The sequence below is a fragment of the Equus przewalskii genome, chromosome 9 (assembly GCF_037783145.1).
Source record: "Equus przewalskii isolate Varuska chromosome 9, EquPr2, whole genome shotgun sequence".
NCBI classification, from domain to species: domain Eukaryota; kingdom Metazoa; phylum Chordata; class Mammalia; order Perissodactyla; family Equidae; genus Equus; species Equus przewalskii.
In genome coordinates, this window is record NC_091839.1 from 58,101,333 (window position 1) to 58,123,681 (window position 22,349).

Consider the following 22,349-nt stretch of genomic DNA (forward strand, 5'->3'; position numbering starts at 1 on the left):
TTAGTTGAATAGCAGGGTTTTCTTGTGTATGTGTAATTCTAAAAGATTGTATAAAAATATTTTAAGGGAGATTTAAATACTTAAGTTTTTAAAACATATTTAATGCATTATTATTTTGATAATAACCACCTTTGGGATAATGCATTTGATTATAATACCCTAATGAAACCTTAGGGTCATTTAATCACCTTTTTCTTAGAACATTTTGAGGAAAGTTGTTTTAAGAAGATATTTCTTCATTTAAAAATGAAAAATCACCAGATTTTCCTGAAAGTGGACTAGTTCAGTATGACCAGAGCAAGAGAGGAAACATCCTAAAGAGAGTGGAGGGGTCTGGTTTCTGGGTTCAGGATTTCCATTTCACTTGGAACAAATTGCTCCTCTGAACAGCCAGGAGCACGTGTGGCCTGAAGTGTATTCTTTACTTTTAAACTTACGGCTATCACTTTACTGAAAACTCCTTCCTAAATTCTCAAAACAGGCCTGAGGTCGCAATCTCAGACCTTACTTCTCCCAAATTAAGCATCCTAGCTTTCCAACGAGTTGTTCCATAAGGACTTGCTTGGTTTTGTTTTGTTTTTTTTAAACCACGAGTCACGGTGTTCTTCAGACTCACTTCCTGGCTTGCTAACTGAAGGTCATGTGACCCTGAATTGGAGCCGTCTTGTTGTGAAGTCCTGTCCAGTTGACAGACAGTCTTGCTGAAGAGCTGTGGTGAGATGCTTCTCTGGGGGTTGGGTGTTTCACACATGTCATTCATTTTAGACCGTGTGTAAAAGGCTTTGACCTCTGGCTCTGTCTGGAAAAGAAAAAAAATAACCATCCCTTTCTGTGAGTGCCAGCTACTGGGGTGTGAAGGGCACTTTCTTCTCTCAGGGACTCATAAAGCTTGGTGCATGTACTTGCTGCCCAAATTGGGAGCATCGATGTCAGAGAGCTGGAGTGGTGCTTGCAAGGCTGAGCTTCCAGGGAGCCTTCTGACGTGTGTCCTCTCGGGGGGAACGCAGCTTCAGTCTCACCATTATTTTCTTGGCAAAAGATGCCTGAATTCACAGGCTCTTTCATTCATCTTCATCCTTTGGCATTTGGAGACCCCAAGTAGGGAGCAGCCCAGTATTTAGTTCTGTTTCAACTACTTTATGATAAGGATTGGAAAACATCAACCAGGAAATGCCACATGGAGAGGAGAGGCATGGTTCTCTTCCTGTTTCTGTCACTGGCCGCATTACTGATGAGTCTCTTAGAAGAGTAGGTTTCTTGTCTGTCAAAAGAGGACAGAATCATAGAGTTTTAAAGGTGCATAGTCCATATCATTGTAAACCTGGAATCTAACATTCTGTCTGTGAGATGGAGCCATAAAGAGAGAGCGGTGCGCTCGTGTGGAAACGGCAGGCTGCAGTGTGGAGGCCAGGTAGAATGATATGCAGGCTACGTCCCCAAAGGAGGAAATCTTTGATACTTCTTGGACTGATGTTTGAATGTTGTGATTCTATTATGTCTTTAAAGATTCATGTTGGGGGATAAGACGAATTCTAACCAAATGCAGACAATCTAAGCTATCTATGTCGTGTTTTTCTTGATGTAGATATTTCTGTTTTAGGGGATGTAATGTATGGTAAATGTGAATTTGTACATATTGTATGGAGAATATACTGTGTTACTTGCCTTTGGGACTGTAGTCTAGTTCAGCCTCAAGAATTCTGCATCTGTAGGAATCTTTATCCTTACCTTTTTTAAAAGCCTGAAGTCTGAACTGTCATTCCTGGGGAGAATGGCTGTCTGGATCTTTTTAGTGTTGACAGCAGTAAAGGAAAATTGACACAGCTGTGAAAAGGGGTTTCTGTGCAGAGGCTGGTACGCTCTTTACATACATTCTTGTCCTGGGAAAGCGGTGACAACCACAGCTACCCTTCCTGGGCCTGTGGGGGTTTTTAATGCACCTGTGACCTCTGGCCAGCCTGCTAAGCATTGGGACAGAACCTGAGTGGCTCTCACTTCAAGTAGTTGCATTTATTAATGGCATTCTGGAAGGTCTCTTTTTGGCCACAGAGCATAGGTGGAATGTAAATAAATTGGGGTGAAATCACCAGAATTACTACTGGTAATTTCTGTGAACTTCAAGCTCTCATTAAATGCTTCTTTGTAGAGTGTTCATAATGCTCAATATTCAACATTGTATAAATAACATTTCTACAAGTAAAGCCTTCCCCAGGCACCACCTGTGCTTCTCACAGGTTACCTTTCGGTATAGAGGTGGAAAAAGGGGGCTGTCGGTTTCCACTTCTATGCCATTGCCAAAGAGATTGGCCTGCCAGACGTCCGCCTGGGCCCTGGGGCAAGTGGAAGGATATTTGCTCACTGCTTTCTCTTCCCTGCCTTGGAGATGCATGTTTCAGCACTAGATTTTCATTCCAAGATGGCGATCCCTCACCTTCTAAGAGACATCACCCACTTCACCCTGGTTTGTTGATATGTTCATTTAGTTTCAAAACATTGCTTTCCCCATCCTCCATATTGTTTTGAAGTTTAAATTTTCAAAAACTAAAACGAATTGAAATTTTGTGAATTAGAGACACTTCAGATATTTAGAGGTCCTGTAGGTTAGTGTTTCACAGAATGGTAGATCCTAAAGATATTCGTGGCTATTAAGTGGAAAATGGGTTCTGTGTTCATATCAGTTTGAAGAATGCCATGTTAAAGTGAAATAGGGTTATTTCCAGCAGGACTTCTCAGAGCCTTAAAAGTTAATACACATTATAAACCTTCTTGGGTAGGATTGCAATGCTTCCTGAATTTATTGGATGTCTTGAATCAAATCCTTTTTTTTCAAGAAGCCATAGAACCAGCGTTCTACGGAACCCCTAAAGAAATCCTGCCCTAGGGTGCTACTGAAAGACTTGAGTCCCCTTAAGAAGTGGATTCCTTGCCCTTTTCCTCTCGATTCGTGTTGAGTTTTTTGTACGCCCTTGTGATATATCAAACTTTTCTCCAGCCATGGAGTGGGTTCTACTCTTAGATGAGCTAGCTGCCTGGCAAAATGGTAGGCCCCATCTTGGCAGAAGTGCTCCAGAAAAGCCTGAATTCATTAAACAAAATTCATTTATTGAGTACCTGACTGCACTGGGCACAGAGGATAGATTTAAATAAAATAGGGTCTCCCCCTCAAGGAATGCATGGTTGGGAAGGTGATGGCAGTGGTGGTGGTGACCATTTGTCATAGAGGAAAACACTGCCTTACCTGCGGGATTGGAGCATAGGACCCATGGGTGTGTGGCAGGCTTATGTGCCTGGTTTTCTGCCACAACCCAGCTTTCAAATATCCTGTTCCATTATCACATGGTCCATCCCACCTGTCTGTCTGGAGGATGAAAACATAGGCCCTACAGTTCAGGAGCTCCGTGCTGATAGGGCAGAGTTCAGGCTATATCCAGATGCTGGTTTCTGTTAAAAGCCCTGCAGGATGCTCGCTGTAGTTTATGTTTGATTTCTAGAGCTGGTTCATCACAGATGGACGTGAGCCAGCCACCCACTTCCCCTCACTCTTCCTAGGGCTCTGCTCTGAGGGGAACTGTGGATTGAAAAAGCCTCCCCTGCAACCCGCTCCAGGTTAAATAACGTCTGTGTGATATGGCCAAGGGCCTGTGGGTTTGTAGCCGAAGGCTGCCATCTTCATGGATTTGTGTCAAGTCACTCATCTCTCGCAGTCTCAGTTTGCTTATCTGTAATATTGGGTTAAAATGAAAACATACCTTACACTAGCTCTGATAGGGGCTAATTTGCTTTGGCAACTTTTTCTTTTTGCTGAGGAAGATTTACCCTGAGCTAACATCTGTGCCAGTCTTCCTCTATTTTATATGTGGGTTGCCGCCACAGCATAGCTGATGAGTGATGTAGGTCTGTGCATGGGATCTGAACCCGCAAACCTGGGTGGCCAAAGTGGAGCATGCCGAACTTCACCATTAGGCCATGGGGCTGTCCCCTGCTCTGACAACTTTTGAAAGAGTTATTTATTGTTTACTGTTACTTAAAATGGCTTCAGAGGTTAATACAGAATAAAGGAAGCAGGCAAGGCAGTCCTACACTATTGGCAGAAAGAGTGACTGCTTTCCTCTTGGGGGGTACCCATGAGAGAGGCTGTTTTTTCACTAACAAAGGGAGCTTCTGCCACAGATGGGATGAGGAGGTTTATATGTGGTATCCAGAGTGTTCCATTAGCATCTTTAAAGGATTGCCTGAGAAGTCTGAGCTGTCTGGCCTCAGCTTTCCCTAGGGTGCCTGTGGGTCTCCATAGGGCCTGGTGGCCTGACTGCTAAGGGAGAAGCCTCACCCTGCCCCTTCTCCACTCCCTCAGAGTGTAGCCTCTTCCTGTTGGGAGGGGGCCTGGAATCTGATCTTGCTCCTCCCACTGCCAGGCCATCCCAAGCCACACAGAGAAATAAAGAGCTGTTCCAGTCCTCTTGGGGCTTTCTTGGGAGCAGAAAGATGACCACACAATAAATAGCATGATGCTGGCAGTGGTCTGGCCATGGACTCCCCCCGAGAAGAGCTGATGGTTTACCCTGTTACTGGTGAATGTGACACAGTTTGGGGTTCAGAAAATATGGTCACTGTATCCTTAAGATCTCTTCCAACTCTTAAGTTCAGTGAAAACCCAGAGAACATAGGCTGTCCTTCTCCAGGAGCTTTCCTCCCAAACAAGGGGGCCAAGCCTGGAGCTGAAATACGCACTCCGTCTGTGAAGAGCTGCTGTGCCCTTGGTTACCGAGGTTGTGCTTTCTTTTTTTCTCTCCCGGTAATAGATGGTCCTTACTCTGGAATCCTAGATTTTCTTTGTTTTTTTATAAACCTCTTTCTGGCTTAAATCTATGACATTCATTTATTAAGGGATGAGAATTACTTAGTCATGAAGGCCTCACAGGGTAATTCCAGTGTTTCTGAAGATGAAACTTTAATTGCCCCATTTTAGTTTGGTTGAAGGTTTGCCTATCAGTATGTCGTGTGCCCCGCCCGCGCTTCTCTCTCCTCCGGCTCTTTCTGATGAAAGTAGTCTGGACCATAAGATTCACGTCTGTGTGGAGTGCTTGATTTGACTCCTCAAGGGAAATTAATGGGCAAGGAGAGGCCAGAGGTAGGAGTCTAGGAGTTCTGAGGTCGAAATTTGTAATTAATTTCCACGGGCCGCCACGTGTATCCATGTTATTGGAACTTCCCTTGGTCGTTTGGATGTTCAGAAATGAGCAGGCAGCAGTACAGCCCAATATATCTGTAAGTCATCAGAAAGTAAGTGTTGACCGATAGGCCTGTTAGGGTTCCCCTTTGCTTAACTGAAAATGATGCTGGCCACCCAGTGCCTCAAGCCAGAGCGCTCCCTGCTCAGCCCGATCAGGTTCCCCTCAGGTCACCCTGCTGGCTGGGGTGGGGCCCCACGGTAGGGAGCCCCAGGTACCTATCACTGCAGTGCAGGTGCAGGCTGCACGCGGAGATAAGGGCCACCGTGCCCCATGAGATGCCAGTTTACCTCACCGCTGGAATCTGCTGGCCGGAGCACTGACCTCAGGACTGTCCTTTCTCTCTCCATCAGTCTCAGAGTCACCCTTGAGACCCTCCTTTCAGTTCCTTCTTGGTTTCCTTCCTCTGTTGCGCTGGTGTGGTGATTGCTTCTTGGCTGCGACCTGTGTCACCTGCATGTCCTGGACACACCATAGAGGTAGATGAGTGACTGGACTGTTTGTGGAACTAAAGGAGCTGACTTTGTGTTTTCAGTTTCAGAATCACTTTTGGGAAAATTAGATTGTCCTCAAACCCCTGTGTAGCTAAAGCAGGAAAAGAAGACTCTGGAGACCCCTCTCCCCTGCTTGGTGGCGGAACCCTTAGATGGGCTGGCACATGACACTGACACTTGCACCAGCCCCCAGGGAGCTGGGGCATCCCAGCCTGAAGGGATGGCTGGACGCTGGTGTCCTTGTCGTCCCTTCCCCCACCCCCGCTCTCCCCCCCACTCCCAGCCAGTAAATGCAATGAAGAGCCACACAGGATGGGCCACACCCAGCAAACGTAAACACTGTGATATTCAGGTCATGGTTTATGGCTCTGAGCATTTCCTCCTGGACTAGGGTTCCCTTCTCTTTGTAAACCGTGAATCACTGTAGCAATGACAGCGATTTGAGAGTTAGAGTAGCAAGACTTAACTTTCGGACTGATGATAAAAGGTTGTGTATGGTGGGATGTACAGGAAGGATGGGAGAAGGTAAATTCTTTATTGAATACTGTTTACAATTTTTTAATTATTACTTTTAAAAAATTAGTTGAATGTTAAAATTGTGCATTGTGTTGATCTTTAGGTGGTTTCATCCTGTATGAGTTTTAGAAACTTAATCAGAAGCCATCCTTCCCAAAAAGGATTAAAATTCTGGGTCTTGTCCCACATGCAGTAGGTTCTGCCTGAAATCAGATAAGATTGTCTCAGCAAATGCGAGTAGATTTATTCTTTTCTTTTTTTCTTTTTGAGGAAGATCAGCCCTGAACTAACATCCACTGCCAATCCTCCTCTTTTTGCTGAGGAAGACTGGCCCTGAGCTAACATCCATGCCCATCTTCCACTATTTTGTGTATGGGATGCCACCACAGCATGACATGATAAGTGGTACATAGGTCCACACCCAGGATCCATACTGGGGAAGCCCGGGCCACCAAAGCAGAGTGTGCAAACCTAACCGCTGCACCACCAGGCTGGCCCCATGAGTAGGTTTAAGATACTATGGAAGCTGTAGCACTCACAGAAGGGGTGTTAAGTGTTTGAGCTGGCAGAGGAGAAGAGAGGGCTGTTCCAGGAGGATGATTCATTCATTTCTTCAGCCAACATTTATTGTGCACTTATTCTCTAGGGTCACGTGCCACATAACAACGTCTCAGTCAAGGACGGACCACGTAAACAGTGGTAGTACCATACAGCCTAGGTGCATAGTAGGCTGTACCATCTAGGTTTATGTACGTGCGCTGTGTGATGTTCACACAACGACAGAATCACCTGACAATGCATTTCTCAGAAGGTGTCCATGTTATTAAGCGACACATGACTGTATTTCAACTTTCCAGGCTACTTGGGACATCAAGAAAATTGTGTGTCCCTGACTGGAATGTACACTTCTTGAGGGCAAATACCATGTCTAAGACAGTGCTCTTAAAATGCTTGGTGCTCCCCAAGTGCTGGATTTGATTTGAAGGCTTTACTCTGTTTTCAGGGAGTTCAACATATGGAGAGTTCAGTGTCTGGAAAAGTAACCATTCTGGGCACTATATGATTAGATGCCAGGTGAGTGGCTTAGGAGTTTGGGAGAGGACAGCCTGGGGAAGGTGGGGCTGGAGGAGCTGTCTGATGGCTGGAGGTGATTCACATGGGTGGGGAGAGCTAAGCAGGCAGCGTGTGACTGAGCTGACCCATTGGCCGCGCGGGCTTGTTCCCATCAGTAGTAGCAGGTAGTGGAGCCTGACCCCAGAGGTCTCTGCCAGCTAAGCTTTGGGGATATTATAATTAAGGTTAAAGAACCATGAGTCTAGAGAGGATCCAAACGCCCCTTAAAGGATTTTGCCTTAAACATAGTCTTTAAAAGAACATAATCCCAAACTTTACATGCTGTTCTATGTGGTTTTAAAAATCTAAGAATCTTAAGAAAATATGAAATCTCTGCAACTTTCCTCTGGACAGTAAATTAACAGGTATCATATTTCTGCCATGTCAGTCATCATATTTAACTCTGGATGCCCAAAGAATATTGGTTAACGTAATCCCAGCCCCAATATACAGACAGAGCTAGGACACTCTTAAGTTAAACTTACATTAACCATTGGTGATCCTGCAGTGTAAGCAACAGGGAAGTGGTGCCTCTCTGCGGGACACCCCGCTCTTTGTCCCTCAGCTGTGAAGTGCCAGGACAGCTGCTTCTCACCATCTCCTGTGTTTATCAGCACAGCACAAAGGCTGGCGTGAGGGCAGTCTGCGCTAGGTCCATGTCGTGAAGTGTCATGGGGGCAGCAGCTTTTCAGGGGCCTGTCCCCAGCCTTCACAGACAGACTTCACCTGCCACCTTGTTACTGGGAGGTAGAGAGGTGTACTTAGACATGTCAAGCTTTTACACAGACTAAGCTTAGTGTTTTAAATAATGTGTATAGCTTTGTGTCTTTCCAGTCTCTTCCTGAGTGTCGCCTTTGCCATGAAAAGCTTTTTATTTTGAGCTTCCCTGTAACATCCCCATTTTCTCCCTAAGTATGAGACTTGCCCATTAGAAGGCTCCAGAGCCTCTGGGCTGCATTTCCTGGAAGCTTGACTTTCTTTTAGGGAGCCTCCTCAACTCAGTATAAATTTGGCCCCCTGCCTGGCCAAAACTTCCATACCTGTTCTGTTTCCCTCATAAACTATTCCAGGTCTAAAATGGCAAATTGAGAGCGTTTGCCAAAGTGGATTTTCGTAGAGCTGCACCTCCTAACTCTCCTCCTCTGGCGGTCATGGAGGATGGCTCTGGCCAGTGTTGCGGGCAGAGGGCTGGGTTTTCATCGGCCAGGCCCCTGCTGACAGCGGCCACCAGGCTGGTTTGCATGTACTTCCCTAACTCCTCTTTATCCCCCATTCCGACCTAGAAGATACTGAAAAGTTACCAAATTAAGCCAGAGTTGCTGTCCCCATTGGATGTTTTCCTGAGCTCCTTCCAGTTTTGGCTGTGAAGATGAACTCCAAGGGAACTGTTGCCATTTTGGTGCTCCTAAATTAGACGTGGCTACCTATCCCAACACCTACAAGAATACTGTTTTCCCGGGGGTGACACCAGCTACAGAAGCCTTGGTGGATGCTGGCAGATGGTTGTGGCTCATGGTGGCTTTGTGTCCCTTAGATCCTTCCAGGGGTGGAGCAGAGATGGTGGCAGGCAGGCGTTTCTTGGCTCTCTGCTTAGGGATGGTACGGTGATACTCTGAAATCCACACCTGTTCTCTGGACTCCACATGAGCCTTCCCTGTCAGATTGGGTGAACTCCAGTTCATTTACTTTTCTATCCTACATGTTCCATATTTAGTCCCCAGTTTGCCCCAGGGGTTGCAAGTTTGGCTTAAATTACCTTTGTGTTTAAAGAGTGAGGAAAGTAGTGCTTCACTTTAATTTTTGTTTGGCAGACTTGCCCCCAGACATCTCAGTTTTAGCTAAGAAAGCAGTGGGTAACGTTGTGGATTTGTGGATGTGAGAGTTTCATCCTGCTGGCTCTTTTTCCTTCCACGTCCTATTTGGCATTGGGGTCCTCTTCCTTTCCTCTCTGCCAAGAAGATAAAAAAACACTACTGAGAAATATAAATGTATCACGGTGGAGTTAAGCTGTGAGAGGACAGCAATGGGAACATTTATGTTTTATTCCCAGATTAAAGTTGATTGGGGTGGTTGTGTTACGTGTGGAGTTTTTTGGAGGCGTTGCCCTTTCTTAGAACATCATGTGATTTAGCGGTGATAATGAGGCAGAAACTTGTCTTCCCCATAGATGCCAAGATTATAGAGGGACCTGCTTCTCCAGAGCCCAGATGACAGCATCCATAGATATTTTTAGAATGAGCCTCATCATTTGGTTTCCCCATTTCATTTTCCTTGCATCAACAGCCTGATTTCAAACTTACTTATTGAGTTTAGATGGGGAAGGAGGAGATCTCCTTCGTATTAGTAAAAGTCACCAATGGCACAGGACATTTTCACATTTATTATTAGTTATCTTGTTGCCTAGTGACTGCAAAGTGATAGCCGTAATTCCCTTTAGCCCTATGCTTCCTTTTCCTTCCAAACATTTTCTTAATCTGATGCGTTTTTAAATTTCTTCGGAAGGGCATCAACATATACACATAAACCTCGCAGTTAACTAAAACATCTTTAAACAATGTAAGAATCATGGGAGCTTCACCAAAAGCCATAAAATTTGTACCCAACCTAAGTATCATTAAATCCCCAGCTGAGTAGCTGGTCTCCTCACTTCACGTGCTCCCTGTGTTCTCCCAGCCTTTGATGGAGTCAGATAAACACGTGCGAACGTTGAGCAACCAAAGAGCAGTTAAAAATCGAAGGCAGACGTGGAGCTGCTTTCCTTAGGACTATTTTTAATCCTAAGGTCTTCCTAGTGAATGGTGATGCTGGCGTTCCTCTTGGAAGGATGATTGTTTTTCTGTTCAACATTTATCTGGCTCCTTTATGTTTTCATAATATTTTACAATCTGTTTTCCTTCTATCACAGAGAAAACAAGTCGCCTTTCTGTTCTGTGGAGTGGGAGTTTCTGTATGAAATTTGTCTCCTGTGAGAGCTGCCTCTGAACCTGAGGCTGGGTCTCTCTGCTTAACCGCTAGGTACAAAACCCAGATCCTGAGCAGCCTGGGAGCCCCTGGGGGAGCTCCAGGACATAGCGTTACAGGGACCCACGCCTATTCTGCAGAAGGGGAAGGAGTGGTGATCAGTGTATCTCCTTTTTAATGATGAAGTCCCGGAAGGTTCCGGTCCTTTGATGAGGGCATGGGTATTTGGCCTGGGGATTGTTGTTGCTAGTTGCTCCAGACTGCCCAAGGAGGGCCTCCTGCCCCTGGTTCCGGGGCTGATGCCCTGTTCTGCTTAGAGTGATGCCATACTGGGGTATGGGTGCCCTCTGCCTCCTTCCATCCTATGCTGACCCAGCCCCTGCATTAGAGCAGGCTGTGCACCTGGCCTCTGTATTTTGGGAATGAAGTGTGTCACCTTTCCAGTACGCAGTGGTTTCCGTGGCTGAATAATTAACACCAGAGGGAACCGGGGGATGGGGTCTGAATTAGGTAATACTTTTACAGCTTTTCCCGTGGCGCCTGCGGTAAGTCAGGATCGGGACTTGGGGACCAAAGTCCCCTGATGACTAATTGCATAGTGATGTTAGATTGTGATTTATTAAGTGTTACTATGAAGGAAAAAACTGAATCTCCTTCCAGGGCACCCTGTGTGCACCCCTGTCTGTCATGCTCAGGGCTGCCAGGTGGAGTACTTAGAACAGCATCCTAGGCAGGCTAAACTCACAGATTCTGAGAGCTGCATCTATGTTAGCTTTTTCTGCCTCTGAAATCAACAGGCCATTATTTTCTAATCCAGGATAATGTCACATACCCTTACAAAGCAAAATACCTCAAAAAAGCCATCAGCCAGGGAAGCTAAAGACTGGGGATGAGTAGGAGGAAGGGGCCACCTTGTCCTGCTTTATTGTCTCTGCTTCGGATCGAACAACCTGAGTTCTTCTATTTGGAGCCACAACAAGGGGAACTGTGGCCATGGGTATGGAATGTTACCTATACCAAGCCCTGCCATCTTTCTGACTATTGGTAGTGAGAGGTAAGATTGCCAGCCAGTCCAGCCACAGAAGAGAGTGAAGTCACAATACACTTGTAAAGATTCCCAGTGAATTTAGGATAATACCCCCTCTAAAGCGGGGAGAAGCAGACGTCGTAACGTGTGTGTAACCTTATGGATGCATTTTTCATTACTGTTCACCTTATCTGGTGAAAAGATCATGAGTTCTTGTTGCCTCACTACTACTTTTCTATCCACTTCTTGGCCTAGAGCCACTTTTTCCTACCATGCCAGCCGACACTGTCTCCATAAACAGAAGGCCTTATGACTTGAGGACTGCCAGGTCTCCTAACTCAGTGGTCCCACGAAGTCTGACTTGTGTAAATTCAGAAGCTCTGACAGCACCTCTTTTGTGCCTTACATTGAAGACTGTTGGAGGCAAAATAATAATAGTAAAGTTGTTCATTGTTAAAGGGATGTTTTGTAGGAGCTCTTTCTGGCCATATGTGTATGGTATATAATTTTTTTTTCCTCTGCAGATTTTTAATACAAAAGGCCAATTCCTAAAACAGCCCACTCAGAGATTGCTTACTCCTTTTATAGTGACACAAGTCAAGATTACTACCACCCAGCAGCACGGACTGCTTAAGCCTTTGTGGAAAGTGGCCATGTCATCTCCCCTGGTATTGGGATGTTAGTGGAAGAGTGGTTAACAAGGTCAGTCCACATAGCCAGTGAGGGAGAACCGGAAAAGCACAGCTGGTCTGCTTAGCGTGACCAACTTCCCTGGTTTTAGCATGAAAGTTGCGTGTCCCAGGAAACTCTCAATCCACAAGTCTGAGCAAAACCCCACCTGCACCCTGGACATCAGTAACTTGAAAGGACCCACTACAGCACCCCTCATTTGTCTTTGTTAACCTCCCGAAGGGCATGGGCCCATTTCCTCTAGGCTTTTCAACTTGAGAGCATTTTGTAATCGGGCACAGAAAGAAGGTAAGTCATCTCCATGCTTTGTCCTTAGGTTTGAAGGCTCTTTGGAGCTGGTGGAGCGACACAGCTTTGCTCTGAGTCCCCTTGGCTCGGAGGTGGGTGAGGAGATGGGAGGCTGATGAAGCGTGATGCTGAGTGCCCACTCTTGCTGCTTAAATGCCCGTAATCGTCTCTGGTTTTCTGCTTTCCTCCTGTAGACCCTCAAACTGACACAAGACCTACAGAGAAAACCCTTTGCCAAATCTGCTCTCAGCAAGTGGACAGTGATACCGTTTACAGCTTAACACCTTTGTGAATCCTGCACCATGTTCCTAACCCAGCAGAGACTGTTCACGGCCCCTTACCCTGGGTGAAGCACTTACCCCTGGAACCGAACTCTCTCTCTCAAGTATGCAAAATCTTCCTTGTATGGGGTGATGAGCCACCTGCCAGCGAAGGACAGCACCCACCGCCACCCACACTCATCCAGAGCACACCGTGAGCCCCCATGGGCAATGCTGTGGTGTTTTAATATCTCGATGGTTTATGGGATGTTCTAAGTGTTGTTTTTGTGTTTGTTTTCCTTTGACTTTCTGAGTTTTTCACATGCATTAACTGGCAGTATTTTTATGTTAAAATGTTAATCACTCTTCCCCTGGCAAATTGAAAAACAGGAGGAAAATGTTGTACCAGTTACCATTCTGGCTGTGGGCGTCACAAGCATTTGAGCCCGTGGAACTTCATAAACTAACAAATTACATAAACTAGAGGGGGATTTTCTTTTCTTCTTTTGTTTGGTAGAAAACTATCCTTTTCTTGAAACCGAACAATGGCACAACTGTTTGCCATGAGCACCAGTCCAGAACTGAACCCTGCATGGGCAGACCGAACGAAGCTCGGCATCCGACCCAGTGAGTTTCAGGAATGAGTCAGGGTGGTTGGGGGCCGAGCCCCCCACACCTGGTCTGCAGTTGCCAGATCAGTAGGGCCTGTGGTCTGCTGTCAGTATCCTCAGCTAATGCAGTGAACAGTGATGGTGTGTTGGTTAGAAATTAGGATCTTTTCAAAGAACAGATCAGCTCAGCTGTCTACTCATTGCCAAATGCCACTAAAGGATTTAGTTATAAGGAAAAAAGACAAGAAAAAAAAGTAGTCCTGTTTTGCTTTGCAGAAGAAATGAACTTAACAGGTGAGCATTAAGCCTGCAGTGAGAAATGTGTGAAAAGTACAAACCCGAGTCACTATTCTAAATACACACCCTTGATTATTTTCAGCTTTGCTGTGTATGATCTGATGTTCTAGATGTGTATGAGTGAGAGGCAATAGCATACAAACTGATTTTTTTTTATATATATAAGGTTAGATCGTAATTGTACAAGTGACACAATGGAAGTACAAGATAGGGAAGTTTTGACTTTTTCCCCCCACTTTCCTGCTTCCGTGGATTTCATTTTGTTCTGTTTTCAAGAAGTTATGGTGCTGTCTAGGTGCTTTCTGTTTAACCTGGGAAGTGTGATTATCTTAGTTACCCTCTTTGGTAGACAGACTAGTTGGGAACACCTTTGGTACATATGAAACTGGTGTAACGATGCTCTGATTAGCACAGCGTATACATACTTCTCCAAAGTGATATATGAAGACTTTTCTTTGCATAAAAAGCATTAGGCATATAAATGTATAAATATATTTTATCATGTACAGTACAAAAATGGAACATCCTGCATGGACGTTAGGAATACAGGCTAGTATCTCAGCACAGACCTCCCTGCATGAGTCCTCGCAGACACTTGCACTGTGCAGTGGGCACCGACTCCCTTCCACCAACACAGACGTGCCACCTGACCCCCTGCACCCACCACCGGCCACCAGGGGCCCCCTTGTGCACCTTTTCTTTATAATTCCTCTGGGGGTGATATTGGTGGTGATAACAGCTCCTAGCATCATGAAAGTTCCATTTGGTATTGTCACACGTCTCTCCCATCTCGCTTGGGTTGTCCTGTTTGGGCAATTGCCCTGTTGATTTCACCCTGCCTTTTCCGGAATCTGTAAATTGTCGTGCAGTTGTGCTTATGGTAGACCTGTAGCATATCACCTTTTCTAAACTGCTACAAGTTTATAATCTTCATTTTAAAAGTACGTATAATTTTTAAAAATATGTATTCTATTCATGTGGTCTGCTTGTCAGTGAGACAGACTTTTGCTTACTATGTTCCTTTATAACAATGCTAGCCACTTCCTCGATTCTTTGGGAGTCTGCTCTACGCAAGAACTGTCAGTGTCGGTGAAAGAGGGCTGCCTGTCTGGGTCCTAAATGCAGCTGCCCTGGGTGGGAGCAGTTCAGAGACAGCGACAGTAGTGGGGGGTAAGCGGGGCTAGCAGATACGAGGGAGAATCCGGAGTGCTTCCAACAGGAGTGCCTTGAGAATTTCTCTCCAGAGCTCGAAGAAACAAGCAAACTAAAAATGGCAATTTCCTTTGCAGTTTTATACACCCCGGGAGCTGCTTTGAGAGTAAGAAAGGCAACCCTCAAATGTGTTTCGACTTGAAAATGTTGAATTCCTTTCAGACATGTGGCATCTCATTTATTCTCTTTTTTCCCCCCAATGTTTGTTAGATTTCAGGCAGAATGTCTTACAAAATGTCCTAGAACCAGATTATGACTTAATCTAAAACAGCTGAGGGAGGACAGAGGCGGCATGAGAGCAGGGCAACCACAGAGCAGATCGGCAAAGTGGAGGGGGAGGGTGCTTTGAATTTTTTTTTTTTTTTAAACTCAAACAGCATCTACGTGTCGAGCATTGTGGAGAACTGAGATCAGAGCAAAGTCAAGCGCCAGCATCCGTCCCAGGAGGGGGTCAGGCAAGAATGGAATAGTTAGGCCTGTCCAGCATCATGGCAGCCCCAGTCACACCCTTGGTCACCTTCAGCTGGCCACCCACCCAGAGGCCAGGCTCCCTTAGACTAGCTGGGTTCCAAGGCGGTCAGACTGGGCAGAGGTGTGACCTCAGCCTTCTGTCTCTCATATTGAGACCCTGCTTTCAGAAAGGGCCAGCTGTTGGCGCCCATGTGGAGTTGAGTGTCATGGTCCCTCGCAGTAAGCTTCCTGATCTGGAGCATCCCAGTGGAATATTTAGGAGCCTCCGGGGGCTCGACAGCTGGAATTCTGCATCCTGAGAGCTATCTGAGGCTACCCTCAGCCTCTAAATAAGCTGCGCTAGGGAGCCTTCCACTTTTTCACGGGAAATTAGGAAAATAACCAATGTTGAAAACACGACATGCACTCTGGGGCCCTGTTGTTCTCTTCTGGGCTCCAGGACCGGATCCCTTTTACCGAAGTTAGAAAAGAGCTGTATCCCGAGCCTTCACTGTCCCTGTGTGAGGACTGACCTCCAGGTGCAGTGTGCCCCGTTAACTGGGCATGAATCTGAGGTCAGTTTCCTTTATCGTTTCTTCCACAATATGATGATTGCTAAAACACATGTTTTGAAAAATTTCAGAAGTCTGTCTTTCCTGTTAACGGGAGGATCATGCACACACGTAGTCCAAGGTTGACTGTGTGCGTGTGTTTGGTGTTGAGTTTTGGAATTACGTGTGTGTCACTCCCCCACCCTGAGGAGAGGACCTCATGGCCCACTGCTCAGGACAGGTATGCCCGATCTCAGGGTGACATTTCAGGTGGCTTCTGAACTTACGATAGGGACAGACTTCACCCCTCCCTGAAGAACCCCACTTAAAGAATAAGGAACACTTGAATCTCTTGGAAGGAGTAAAGCAGTCAGACAGCCAGTCCCATGTTTTTGCTGATGCCACGGGCTGGCGGGGGAAATAAAAATGTTACCCTTTCTCTCTAAAAGGAGAAACAAAACCCTGACAGCTCTGAACTCTGATTTCCCTTTTCCTGCTGTATTTGGGAACATTGTGTGATTAGGCATAATGTTTTTTTTAAAAAAATTAAGCAAATTTTTTTTTAGAAATACAGTCTCTGGCAAAGAGGTACAAGAAAGCCAGCCTCTCCTGGAGACTGGGGGAACAGGGCCTGAGGAGGGGAAAATGAAGTCCTTGTGAAATCATGTCTGTCAAGATCTGAAAGCAGATGCCCAAGGAACTGAAAAGAGTGGATTGTATCTGATCTAAATCTTTTGTGGGTAACATTTTATGCAGGTTGAATGAATGAACTATTTTCCTCTTGTTTAGTTTTATTTCTATGTATTTTTCTTTGGTGAATGATTGGTTCCGAGCCCTCTGCCACACTCCAGAAATACTTGTGCGGCTGCTTTAAAAAACTGTCTGTCTGGTCACTTACTTCTCTAAAATTACTTCATTGCCTGGCAATCAGTCTTCTCTCGTATACTTGTCCTAGCACATGATGTACACGGGAAATGTAAACAGATGTGAAAGAGGACCAGAAAAATTAGTTAATATTAAAAAGAAATGTATTGTGCATTTTGGCTTCACATGTTTAACTTTTTTTAAGAAAAAAAGTTGCATGAATGGAAAAAAAAAGTCTGTATACAGTATCTGTAATACAAACTGTCTTATCTGTTTCAGTTTCTTGCTCATGCCCCATACAAACTAGAATGAAATATGGTGCATGGCCATATTCAGACACCTAAAGTCAAGCAGCTGATACTTAGGTTTGAAGCACCTCATCCTTTCTTTCAAAGCGAACACTATCATATTGAGTTCTTACTGAGGATTTTGTCTAACCGTATGTTGCCATGGGTTAACTCTACCAGCTTTCTTCTCAAGAATCAAAACCAGTTTGATTTGGGACTCTTCCCCTTTCCAAATGAAATAGAGATACAGTACTTACTTCCCTTGATGTTTGTAGATAATTGCTTTGTGTATTCCATTTAAAACTGTAATCTAGTTTGTAAAAGAGATGGTGACGCATGTAAATAAAGCATCAATGACACTCTATCTTATTTCAAGAAGTCTTTTGTTCTCCCTTCCCCTTTCTTTAACCCCAGAAATGAAATAGCTGAGTTTATCTCCAGGTCTTCCCGTGGAATTGCTTCTCAGGCCAGGAGAGGCACAAAGCTGAGATACCCTATCGTGAGATTTCCAATCTAGATGAGGGAGCAAACTTTTTCTCTGGCCCACTTTTGACCTCCACAGACAACCAGACAGTTTAATAAAAGCAGATTTATGGTGGTGGTCATGGTGGCTGATAGCCACTTTTGGCGTGCGCTGAGTCATGTCGCCCTGGGGCAGCTTCTAAGTGGGGAGACGGGATGTGGACTCTCCGCCTTCACTGAGTGTCAGAGAATTTGTCTGGCAAAGTTTTGGCCCTAATGAGGTCCTCCTTCTCTGAGTCCAGCAGATGAACATTGGTCATCGACAGTGCCCTCCTGCGTATCGAAAGTCAAGCGCACTACTTCAGTCTTCTGGTGACATAAATATTCTGCATAGACATTTGACTCTCAGTCAAGTTAGGGGGGAATTCACCCTATTGTAAAACTATTGCGAGTAGCTTGGGTTGTGTTTTCCATTTTAATAGATGTGTTATAAAAATTATTCAACTTAGAGATTTCCCTAGGATTTGGTTCAGTGTCCCAAGCGACATGATGAACTCTTTCTTCAGATCAAGCAGGTGAAAAAAAGATCTTGAAGTTTGCCCTTTGGGATACATTCTACACACTGGTGGAGAGTCATACTTTTATAAGTTTGTCCTTACCATTGTTTTAATTACCTATAAAAATAAAACCTCAACATCTTCTAATACCAAAGGAAACTGGAGGAAGGTATTTCATTTGAGCTTGCTGCCCAATTTTGATTCTGTCTCCCAAAAGATTAAAGATGGAAGCCCAGTAGCAGCTATCACAAGATTCTCAGTGGAGTTCTCCCCAACCAGGTAAAAATTCAACCAAAAACTAGTTAAAGTAAGCTTAACGATCAATAGTTACTAAGTCAATCCCAACTGGCAGTGGGCCAGACCCTGTGACGGGCAGCAAGAGAACGAGGACTGTGTCCCGCCCTCCGTAAGTTCGTTCTCCACGTATAGTCTATCTGCTCCACCTTGGTGAATAAAGACCTAATTCTTGCTGACTTCCTGCTTCAGTTTCTTATTTAAAAGAGGAAGAATTTGGACTAGTTCATCTCTAAGACTCTTTAGAGATTTGATTTTGCAATTGTTCAAGTAATCAGGACAAGCCTTTAAGGAAGCAAATGTGACAGGTACCAACCAAGTCGTCCACACAACACTGGAATACAGGGGTCAAGGAGAGAGGAAGGTAGAGTTCATAGCCACTATCTGCCAGACCCTCCACCCACCTCAGCCACTCCCCTGGGACATGGAAAAGTCGAGAGACAGCAGTAGGGGAGGTCTGTGGTGCCGTGGGTGCTCTCAGCTCAGCCTGTGGTGCGAACTGGCAGGGTATTTGAAGTGTGGAGATCAAGAGAGGAGCATTCAGAAGGGGACCCCTACGCCCAGCTCTTGCTTCCATCTCCATCAAAGAGAAGAGACAGTGCTGAGTTCTGAAGACTAGACACATTTGGAGCTGGAGGAAGATGGATGCTTCCACCTGGATTTTCCTCATTGGAGCATTAGAAGACGACTATCAGCAATATTTAGACCTGAAGAAAATTAGATTGTGTGTGTGTGTAGTTCTGCCTAGTGGCTATCACATAGTGATGGTTCAAAACTGTTTGTTTCTGCCTGCCTTCTCTGAGAACTTGCTGGAAACACTACGGTCATCCCCACTTTTCTTCCCACTTGGGGAAGAAAAATCTCAACTCCCTTGTATTGGCGCAGGAACTCCTCTGGATCCATCCATCCCACCAGCACCTACTGCATTCCAGGCGCTGTGTTTGTCCTGCAGACATGGGCCTAAAGGGGCTGAACTGAAATATGTAGGCCTGCTGGTGTGAGTTCCTGAGGGGATGAATGCCACGAGTGCTACTAAGGGTTTGATGACGGGACAGAGAAGGTGAACGTTTGAGCAGAAAGGCAGAAATGAGTTGGGCTCTCCAGCTGAAGCGATGAGTCTCAGGGACAAAGGCAAGAGGTAGGAAAGACTGGATCGTACTCAGGAAACAATGAGTCGCGGGTCTGGGGCTTAAAGAGCTCAAAGAACACAGGTGAGAAGTCAGGCAAGAAAAGTAGGCTGCCAGAAAATTCTGGACCAAGTCACTTGGCTTCTGCTAGTGGAATGGGAAGCCAGCAGCAGGTCAGGGACCTGATCACCATGGGCCTTCAGGAAGGGCCCTCGGGCACACCGTGGAGGTAGGTCCTAGAAGGAGGATGTTGAGGAAATGAGAAATTACGGTTATTCTAGGACTATTTTCACAACATGCTACCCACAGAAAATGATGCTTACATGGTCCTCTGGGATGACAGAGAAGGCTGCTCCAGGTCTCAGGCTTCGCACAGCTACGGGCCCTACACGCTGCCCCCAAGGGCTGAGGGATCCATAGCTCGGCAGCTCTGTAACTTTCCAACCGAGCTGAGAAGCCCTGATCTAGAAGAAATCACTAGAAACTTGGTATAGGTTAAGTCTGGGGGATGGAGACAAGGGACTTAGACTTTCAACTCCTCACCTTGTGCACTATTTTAATTTGTGTGAGTGCATTACTTTTATAAAGATAAATGTCGTTTCTAAAGAGCCTAGGTGGAGAAGCTACCTTTGACGTCTCTTCTGAGACTGGAGAGAATAAGGAGAAGGGTACTGGAGAACAGCACCGGAGATAATGGCATAACTGGACTGTTTAAAAGGAATCTGATAAATGAATACAGTAGTATTGTTGCAAAGTTGTGTCTTCATAACTTCGGGTTTCCATAATTCCCTCCTATTAACATCTTGAGTATCATAGTATAGGAAATACCTAATCAGAACAAAGCAATATTATGCATCTATTAAAACAATACTTATGAAAACTATTTATATACATAGCAGATTCTCATAACAGATATCTTAGAAATGTAATTATCCATTGCTCTTATAACCTTCTATATTGATGTAAGAAAAATAAAAAGCAGAACAGAAATAGTACATGCCAGCGTAAGTTATGCCTGGGGAGAGGTACTAAAAGGTGAAATGCAAAAATTGAAATAATTCTTGTGTCCTGGACACATTTTTGGCCTCAACACTGGACCTCAACTGTTGTCACCATGAATAAGCTTTAAATGATCCTCAGTCACTCCCTCCAAATTCAAAATCAAGAGTACCTGAGCCACCTACTGCTCGAGCCCCTGCTGGCAGGGGGCACTGGGAACCCTGGCCCGCTCCAGTGGGGGAGGGGGCTCTCCTTCCCACCAAGATGCACCCATTAGGTAACTCCCCCAAGTAGAGAGAGGGTTCTCATGCTGGGACCTGTCCCCAGAAGACAAATGTCCATTGCATTCTGGCAGTTGAGTTATGGAATTTCTTTGTCAAAATGATCTTCATTTTGTTGCAATGTATTTTTAAATATTTTGAAAGGTAATGCATTCACATGATTCAAAAGCCAGAAAGCATATAGATATACACAGGGAATGTTTTCTTCCCATCCCTGTCTGGTTCCCTGTCAGTTCCTCCCACCCCAAAGTTTCTTGTGTATCCTTCCAGAATTTCTTATGCACCTATGAGCAATAAAAGCACAGATTCTTATTTTCCTCTTTTTATTACACAAAAAGTACATTATACACATTGTTTGGCATCTTGCTTTGTTAATGGTTTTCTCACACATGGAGGAAATGTCAGTATATAGAAAGCTGCCTCATATTTACAGCTGCATAGTATTCCATTGTATTCTCATATTCATTTAATCAGTAGTCCCTTATCCACAGACACTGGACATTGAATTGTTTCTTAACATTTGTTATTAGCAGCAAAACTGCAGTGAGTAACCTTATACATATATTACATACGTGTGCAAGAATCTTTGTAGGATTAATGCCCAAACGTGGCATCACTGAATCAAAGCGTTTATATACATTTGCAATTTTGATAGAGATTGCCCAAACTGCCCTCCCATGGACCAATTCACAACAGCAGCAATATATGAGAATCCCTGTTCTCCCATAGCCTCATATTTTTAATGTTGTAAGAATTAAAATTGCAAGTCTGGTTTTCCCTGTCCCCTTCTAAGCTCCTTTGTTTTAAGTCTGTATGTAAGTCAGTGAGGGGCTGGTGAGAGTGAGGGGTGGGGGATGGGAGAGAAGAATAGGAGGTAGACTCAGGGTGGCCTGGTGGCTGCTGGGGAGTGAGAAGGAGCTCTTGGCGCTCAAAGCTGAACACCCATCCTTGTGCTAGCACACTAAAGAGTCATGCTGCCAACCTGCCCATCCAGTCTGGCCACGGGCTCCTCCCCTCACGCCACCAGCTTGGACCGCCCAACCTAAGGGTCAGCAGCCTGACCACACAGCTGTGCTCCTTCACCTCCCAGAATTCCAGAGGGGAGCTGTCACCCAAAGGAAACAAGTCTGGTCTCTTTGGCACCAAACCACACACCTCGACCTATTCATAGCAAGATTGCACAACCAGCTGGCGAGCAGCCTAGCTGGGCATGGGGAGAGTGGAGCTGCTCCTGAGCCAGGCCCTGACCCACCAGTGCCCCTGGGCAAGCCTTCCAGCTTTCAGAGCAGGGCTGCCCTGTGGCTCCGCCTCGCAAGTGGGGGAACATGTTCCTCCAAAGGAGAAGCTCTAACACCTCCTGCAGGCTGATGCCCCATGAGCCCGCCTGCCCTACTCTGCAGGCTGGCATCTAGGGTAAGAGGGGGCCTTTCTTTAGTGAACGCAGAAACCAGGAGGCAAGCTTTTACAGAAGAGGAAACTGAGTCTCTTTACAAATAAGGCCTTTACGTCTCTGTGGGGAGCCAGAGTCCCGGAGCAGGGCAAGGAAACTCAACTTTGGGCTGACAGACCTTGATCTGAACCCAGCCCTGCCGTTCACCGGCTGAATGATGACAGGAGAGTCAGTTAACATCTCTGGGCTTCTGTTTTCCCATTTGTGAAATGGGAACAAGGCTGCCTGTGTTGCGAGTTGTGAGGATCACTGGGAAGAGGGCCCGTGAATTACAGCAGTGCGCCTCCAGCAAGTCGGCAGCATGCCCTTTGTCAAAAGTCCTCTCTCCTT

At 45.5% G+C, this 22,349-nt stretch overlaps 1 protein-coding gene across 7 annotated transcripts in view; it reads left to right on the forward strand.

Annotated features, from left to right (window-relative positions):
* Positions 1-17,213, forward strand: part of FOXO3 (forkhead box O3) — a 120,900-nt gene extending 103,687 nt beyond the window's left edge. For 6 of the 7 annotated variants that reach the window (XM_070559196.1, XM_070559195.1, XM_070559194.1 and 3 more), the window contains one exon: positions 12,512-17,213. The gene's annotated coding sequence lies outside the window, so the exon portion shown is untranslated. The remainder of the gene's footprint in view (positions 1-12,511) is intronic. The other variant, XR_011522584.1, reaches the window with a different exon arrangement.
* The last annotated feature ends 5,136 nt before the right edge of the window (positions 17,214-22,349 follow it).